Raw genomic sequence first — 8372 nt, forward strand, 5'->3', positions numbered from 1 at the left:
TTGCCTATTCGAGAAGATTTCACTATGGAAAGGCTGGCGTAGTTGTATATCAATGAGATTGTGTCGCGGCATGGAGTACCTGTTTCTATCATTTTAGATAGAGACAGCCGCTTTACTTCCATGTTATGGCAATCGGTTTAAAGGGCATTAGGCACGAGATTGGATTTAAGTACTTCATATCATCCTTAGATGCATGGACAAACGGAAAGGACGATTCAAACATTAGAGGATATGTTACGAGCCTATGTGATAGACTTCGGAGGTAGTTGGGATACCCATCTACCATTGGTCGAATTCTTTTACAATAACAGCTATCACGCCAGTATCCAATGTGCACCTTTTGAAGCCTTGTATGGCCGAAAATGTAGATCCCCACTCAGTTGGCAGGAAATTGGTGATAGGAAACTGACCAGGCCTGATATTATCCAGGAGACAATCGATAAAATCGCAATCATCCAAAAAAAACTTATAGCTGCAAGGGATCGCCAGAAGAGCTATGCCGATAATCGAAGGAAACCCTTGGAATTTCAAGTGGGTGATAATGTTCTTCTAAAAGTATCATCGTGGAAAGGGGTTGTGCGCTTCAGAACGAAAGGAAAGCTTAGTCCAAGGTATGTCGGTCCATTCGAAATACTCGAAAGAGTAGGACCAGTTACATACAAGCTCAACTTACCTCCGAAGCTTAGTCCCATCCATGATACGTTTCATGTGTCAAATCTTAAGAACTGCTTAGCCAACGAGTCTTTAGTTCTACCTCTGGAACATATTCAAGTTAATGATCGGCTATGTTTTATCGAGGAGCCGATCGAAATTCTCGATCGTAATGTTAAGCAGTTGAGGCACAATCAAATCCCAATTGTAAAAGTTCATTGGACTTCGCGGCATGGACCGAAATATACATGCGAAAGAGAAGATTCCATGAGAAGCAAGTATCCACATATGTTCCTTAACAAGTTTTGATTTGGAGTGAAGAAGTAAATTTCGGGACGAAATTTTTCTAACCAGGAAAGACAGTGACATCCCGTCACTTTTGAGCTTCAGGTTAGCATCCCATTGCAGATCCAATATTATAATTTATATTTCTCTATGATCTAGTCTTAAGTGATTTTAACCTTTCTGGTTTTAGTTCCTAAATTTTGTGGGAAGGTCGCGTTTGATAGGAGATCGGATTAAGTTATCTTATGCAATGCCAATTATTCCTAAAAATGCGCTTGTTAAGAATAAAGTTGATGTTTTGAATTTTCCTTAAATTTAATTTAATTTTATTTTCTTTTCAAAAAGTTCCTTTTGAACATCCTCTTGTTTTGTCAAAAGTTGGAGTTTGGAGCTTTTAGTGATATTTTCTTTTTGTTGGGAAAATTTAAGTGGGCTTATATCTTATTTAAGAAAAATATAAGTTTTATTGGGTTGGGCCTTTAAGGACCAACCTATTTCCCTCAATAAAGTCCTTATATAAATACCCCACATCTTTTGGTAAACTCTCATTTCCAATTCTCTTGTCCTTGATTAAACCGCATTCCCTCTCTCTCTCTAAAATCATCCACTTTCCGTTCGATTTCCTCTAAGCAAAATCTTCAGGGCTTTTCTGTCAAACGCTGAAGATCCAGCAAGACTTTAAGAAAAAGGTATGATCCTAGTTAACCCACTCTTCAAATTTCCAAACGTTTTCACCCATCTACTTCTTCTACTCAATCTTTTAGAGAATTCTAGAGAGTTAAAGAGGAGAGATTATACATCAAAGACATGAAAAATGTCTTCTTAGGATGATAATCAATGATCCATATTCTTTAATCTTTACGGAAGTAGAAGAGATTCCCACTGCATGCGGATTTGGATCATCAAGCGTCATGTTTTAAAGTATAGTTGAAGCATGCATGCATCTTAAAAATCAGTTTTATTACCTTCGAGGATGTTTTGGTATCGGAAAATATTTTTTCCGGGAAATTGATCGAGGTTATGGCTCAAAAATTAGAATGAAATTCTTGAAAAATGATGAGTTTGAGCCCCCAAATTGCTGTCATTCTTGGAGCATGCAATCTGTTTTGGGGGCTGTGTAACTCAAGATTGTAGGGTATTTACGAAGAGACTCAAACCCACTTAAAAATTCTTGATATTAGAAATTGGCGGCTGTCATCATTGTTCTGGATGATGTAAAAAATGTCGTCATAATGAGGATTCTGGAATTTTTTTTTTTAAAAAGGTAAAATAATAAAATATCAACATTAATTTAAATAATCTTAATGGCATTGCATGAAAGTTAACTCTGCTTAGCTTGGTCAAGAAACCTTAAGTGATTATAGCGCTGGTTGTTGGTCTGTATAGGAAGGTCGGGCTAGCATTGAAAGCTTCTAGGGTCAACCTCTGGATATTCATCAACAAATCTGTGAGTTCTCACTGCCCCACTTTTAATGCTTTGTTTATTGTTTTGGGGGAAAAGCGTGTGATTGAGCCAACTATGCATGTATATTTGTTTGGAACCTCTTGACTAAGGAACTGCTTAGTCAGGTTCTATTTGAAACCTCTGGACTAAGGAACTTCTTAGTCGGGTTTACTATGTTTTGTTTTGTCAACCGATATTGCACTTGGAATAAATGCTAAATTGATGTGCTTGGGAGTATATTTTTCCAAATAAAAGTCACGTCCATAAACGCTACTTGTTAACTCGGGTACATCCCCGGGCCGTGGTATTGTGAATAGCCGCTATTGTGTTGACAGTCCCACCCAGAAAGGGGTGCACATTTACCTATGTTTTCTTGTCCAATCATGTGGAATTTGGACCACCGCTGAATTAGTACTTCTACGAACAGTGGGACCTAAGTAGTGTACGGGCTACCTATGGTTGTTCGTTAATTAATGGGGCAAGTTGGTCAGGTAAGGCTCAGTAGCGTCTCAAGTTTTACATCGTGCAAGATTTACATTTATTAAGTGCAAGAGAATTCGCATAAGTTTGCTAATTTCTGGTTTATTCATTGAAATGTTTTATGCATATGAAAACCTGTGAGCTCACCAACTCTTTGTAGTTGACTCATTTTATGTTCCATGCTTTTCAGGTCGTAAGTAAGATTTGACTCCTTGGGAGCATACTCGTGTCAAAGCTGATTTAGTTCGAATCGAAAGTTTTGCAAATGAAGAATTTTATAAGATTTTGGTTGTAAAATTTAACTCGCTTTATTATGTAAAACTTAAAGTTGTTATCTATTAATTGTTGTTGTGACACGCTTGCTTGTTGCATCTCGCGTTTCCGCTTTAACCGGGTTTGACAATTGCTCTAAAAATAGTCTAGAAATATATATTTTAAATTAAAAGTCCTTTGCACACGAAGCTGCCATTTGGACTGAATGTAAACTATGTTTCTGGAATTTTTGGTCTCACAAATCACTGTCAAAAGGAACCTTCCAAAAGTCATTTTGTGTCCAAATTTTTATATCATCAATAATAATGAGTTAAACAAATTTTTCCCAAATAACAAAAATTTTGGATGGTCTTAAGGCACTCATCATTACCTTACCACTTTTAGTGACACAGTCCCCAAGACAGATTGCATACTCTCCGAGTGACGGCCATTTGGGGGTGTCTAAACTCATCATTTTTCAGTGATTTTAACTTTATTTTAAAGCTAACACATAAGGATAATTTCCAGAAAAATAATCACCCATTTTCATTGAGTTTTGAAGGAGATATGACCGTTTTAAAATGCATGCAAGATTCTGCCAGCAATGCTCTTTTTGCACCATAATCTTGTATCAAGAACTTGAAGGCTCAAAACATAATATTTTTGAGTGAGACCAGTTGTATTAGAGAGATAATTCATTAACATAAGTTTTAGAAGAAAAATAAACCATTTTGAAGGAATATCCAGAGAGATATGGTCGACCAAAGTAGGTTTTATCTACTATCAAGTGTGTTGTTGCACACTTAACTTGTTTTAAACACTTGAAGGTTCAAAACTTACTCTTTTTTTGGTCAAAACCCACATGCAAGCACCTTTACCAACTTTTCTTGAGTTCTAATGTTTGTAGGTCATAGATTACCATCATTTTGAAGACATTTTCATGTCATTGATGTATAATCTCCCATCTTAGATTCTCCAGAAAGTTTGTKTATAAAAAGGAGAAAGAAGAAAAGTGTAGAAGATGAGAAATCATGTCGAAAAATAGGGATTATGAAACTAGTCCCTTACGTTTTGCCTGCAACTGCTTGAAGTTTGAACGCTCTTCAAGATGATGGAATTTGAAATGTTTTGGAGAGTGATTACGGTTGAAGTGATAGAGGAAATGAAGATTTCAAAAGAAATGGGGTTTTTATATGTGTCTTAAATGTAAATAAAGGGCCGACCACTTAAGGCCCAAGTCCAAATTTTTTTTTATTTTTCTAATAAACAAAATAGCCCATTTAAATTTATAACAAAATACAATTTGTCAAATATTGATAAAAATATCATTATTAAATCAAAATTCCACATTTTTGGTAAAATTATTTGGACATTCAAATGAGACTTTTATATTTTAATTTGGACTTTATAATATCAACTTTATTATATTTGGAGCATTTTTAATATATTTGGCATTACATAAGTTAACTTTATCAGTTACCCGTTGAAACAAGGTTTTCTGAACTATATTTTGGGAACTAAGCCAGATGAATTCTAATCAACATGACTAGATCCTAATAAAATATAATTCTAAATATAGAAACCCTATATAGGTGCTAACCTGATGCTCCAAAAATGACGGATGCCACAGTCTCCCCATGCCAGAAGAATTTCGTCCCGAAATTTTATTCGTCAATTCCTAAATTATGACTCGTTTGAGAACAAGTGGGGATACTTGCTTTTCATAAAATCCTCTCTTTCCCACGTGTACTCTGGTCCATGCCTCAAAGTCCAATGAACTTTTACAATTGAGATTTTGCTACGCCTCAACTGCTTGACTTCTCTATTTATGATTTCTATTGGTTTTTTAACGAAGCACGGATGATCATTAATTTGTACATCTCCCAACGGTATGACCAGTGTTTCATCGGTTAAGCACCTTTTGAGATTTGATACGTGAAATGTATCATGAATAGCGCTCAGCTCTTGTGGCAGTTTTAACTTATATGCGACTGGTCCAATTCTCTCAAATACTTCAAATGGACCAATATATCGGGGACCCATTTACCTCTTTTCTCAAAACGCATTAATCCTTTCCAGGGTGAGACTTTTAAGAGTACTTTATCTCGTTTTTGAAATGCTAATGGTTTCCTTCGGTTGTCAGCATAACTTTTCTGGCAATCTCTTGCAACCTTGAGTCGATCCTTGATAGTTACAATCTTGTCAGTAGTCTCCTGGATAAGATCAGGTCTAGTTAATTGCCGATCGCCAATTTCAAGCCAACCGAGTGGAGATCTGCATTTACGTCCATATAATGCTTCATAAGGCGCACACTGAATACTGGCATGATAGCTGTTGTTGTATGCAAATTCGACTAACAGAAGGTGCATATCCCAGCTTCCACCAAAATCTATGGCGCATGCACGTAACATGTCTTCCAGAGTCTGGATTGTTCTTTCCGTCTGTCCGTCCGTTTGAGGGTGGTATGAAGTACTTAGATTTAGACGTGTACCCAACCCTCCTTGAAGTGACTACCAAAATCTTGACGTAAATCGACTCTCCCTATCCGAGATAATGGAGATAGGTACTCCATGTCGAGTAATGATTTCATTTATGTAAATCTGAGCCAATTTCTCCATCTTATAATCTTCTCCGATCGGTAGAAAATGAGCAGATTTCGTCAGTCGATCTACAATCACCCAGATTGTATCATGCCCTTTCCTAGTTCTGGGCAACTTTGTGATGAAATCCATTGATTTTGTTCCCACTTCCATTGGGGAATCTGGGGTTGTTGAAGTAGACCAGATGGTTTTTGGTGTTCAACCTTAACCTTTGCACAAGTTAAACACTTGCTTACATACAGTGCAATGTCTTTCTTCATTCCAGGCCACCAATAGTGTTCCTTAAGATCCTTATACATCTTATCCGTTTTCGAGTGGACTGAGTATTTTGATTGATGGGCTTCATCCAACATTATGGATTTAAGATTGCCAATCTTAGGTATCCAAACCTTGTCTCCCAAGTAATACACTCCATCTGATTTCAGTTGAAACTTAGTCTCTATATGGTGTAGGGTCTCATTCTTCAAATTCTCCTTCTTTAATGCTTCCTTTTGATCCTTGAGAATTTGTGCCTTCAGACTTGTGTTTACTATTTCTCCCAAAGCCTTCACCCTTGTTGGTTTCACTATTTCCTTCCTACTCAGAGCATCGGCTACTACGTTAGCTTTGCCTGGATAGTACTTAATTTCACAGTCGTAATCACTAAGCAGTTCCACCCATCTTCTTTGTCACATATTCAACATTTTCTGATTGAGGATGTGTTGAAGGCTTTTGTGATCAGTGAACACAGTGCACTTGGTACCATAAAGGTAGTGTCTCCAAATCTTAAGTGCAAATACTAYGGCYCYCAATTCTATGTCATGCGTAGTATAGTTCTTCTCGTGCACTTTGAGTTGCCTTGAGGCATATGCAATGACCTTATCTTTTTGCATTAGTACGCATCCTAATCCTTGATGTGATGCATCACAATATACCACAAAGTTTTCCGAACCTTCCGGTAAAGATAAAATAGGTGCATTACATAGTTTATTCTTAAGAGTCTTGAATACCTCTTCTTATTTTTCTCCCCAAACAAACTTCTTGTATTTCTGAGTTAAAGTTGTGAGAGGTTGCGCAATTTTTGAAAATTCGCAATAAATCGCCAATAGTAGCCTACCAAACCAAGAAATTGACGAATTTTCGTCGGGGTTGTTGGGGCTTCCCATTTCTTAATGGCCTCAATCTTTGCAGGATCTACCTGAATCCCTTTTTCATTAACCACGTGACCAAGAAATTGTACTTCTCGAATCCAGAATTCACATTTGGAGAATTTTGCGTACAATTTCTAGTCCCTAAGTAGTTCTAATATCAATCTTAAGTATTGCTCATGATCCTTCTTACTTCGTGAATAAATTAGTATGTCGTCTATGAAAACGATTACAAATTTATCCAGGTATGGCCTGCAAACCCTATTCATCGGATCCATAAAGACCGCCGGTGCATTGGTTAGCCTGAATGGCATAACCAAAAATATAATGACCTACCGGGTCCTGAATGTTGTTTTGGGGGTGTCCTCTTCTCGAATTCTCACTTGATGATATTCGGATCGTAGATCGATCTTTGAAAAGTATACAACACCTTGGAGTCGATCGAATAAATCATCGATTCTAGGAAGAGGGTATTTATTCTTGATGGTCAACTTATTAAGTTCCCTATAATCAATGCACATTCGCATTGAGCCATCTTTCTTTTTGACGAATAGAACCGGTGCACCCCATGGTGAAAAACTAGGTCTTATGAATCCTTTATCCAATAATTCTTGGAGTTGACCTGACAATTCTTGCATTTCTGATGGGGCCAATCGATATGGTGCTTTTGCCACTAGGGCTGCCCCAGGAATTAAGTCGATACCGAATTCGACTTGTCTTGACAGGGGTAGTCCGGGTAACTCCTCAGGAAATACATCAGAAAACTCCCGAACTACAGGGAAATCATCAATACATTTCTCTTTAACCTTCTTATCAATAACGTGTGCCAAAAATGCAACATAATTCTTCCTTAAGTACTTCCGCATCTTCATGCATGATACAATCTTAATTTTTTGATCTGACTCGTCTCCTCGAATTACAATTGAGTCACTTCCTTCTTGAGGAATTCGGATAACCTTTTTCGAACAGGCTATTTCAGCTCTATTTTTGGATAGCCAGTCCATGCCTATAACTATATCAAAACTTCCTACCTCAATCGGAATAAGGTCAATGCTAAAATCCTTGTTGGCTAAACTTAGTGTGCAATCCATGATTATGTCTCTAGCCTTAATTTCTTGGCCATTGGTAAATTCTATTATATAAACTCCTTTCAACCTTTGGGGCTTTAAGTTAATCCTCGGCTTAAAATCTAATGATACAAAACTTCTATCTGCCCCAGAATCAAATAATACTGATGCAGATTCATTATTCAAGAGAAATGTACATGTAACCATATTGGGATCATGCCTAGCTTCCTTTGCTCCAATCTCAAATGCTCGGCCCCGTGCTTCACTTTCTGGGTTTCCTTGATTGGCTGGTCGGGCTTGGTTAGCATTTTTTCCTTGTTTTCTCTTTGGGCAAAAATTTCTTATATGGTTTGGACTCCCACAATCAAAAATACAATCGCTTTCGGCAATCCTTTGCGGAATGACCGCCTCTGTGGCATCTTTGACAAATGATGCAATTCCCCCAGTGCAGATATCTGCATTTATT

This window comes from Cynara cardunculus, assembly GCF_001531365.2.
Source record: "Cynara cardunculus var. scolymus isolate 2C chromosome LG 17, CcrdV1, whole genome shotgun sequence".
Taxonomy (NCBI): Eukaryota; Viridiplantae; Streptophyta; class Magnoliopsida; order Asterales; family Asteraceae; genus Cynara; species Cynara cardunculus.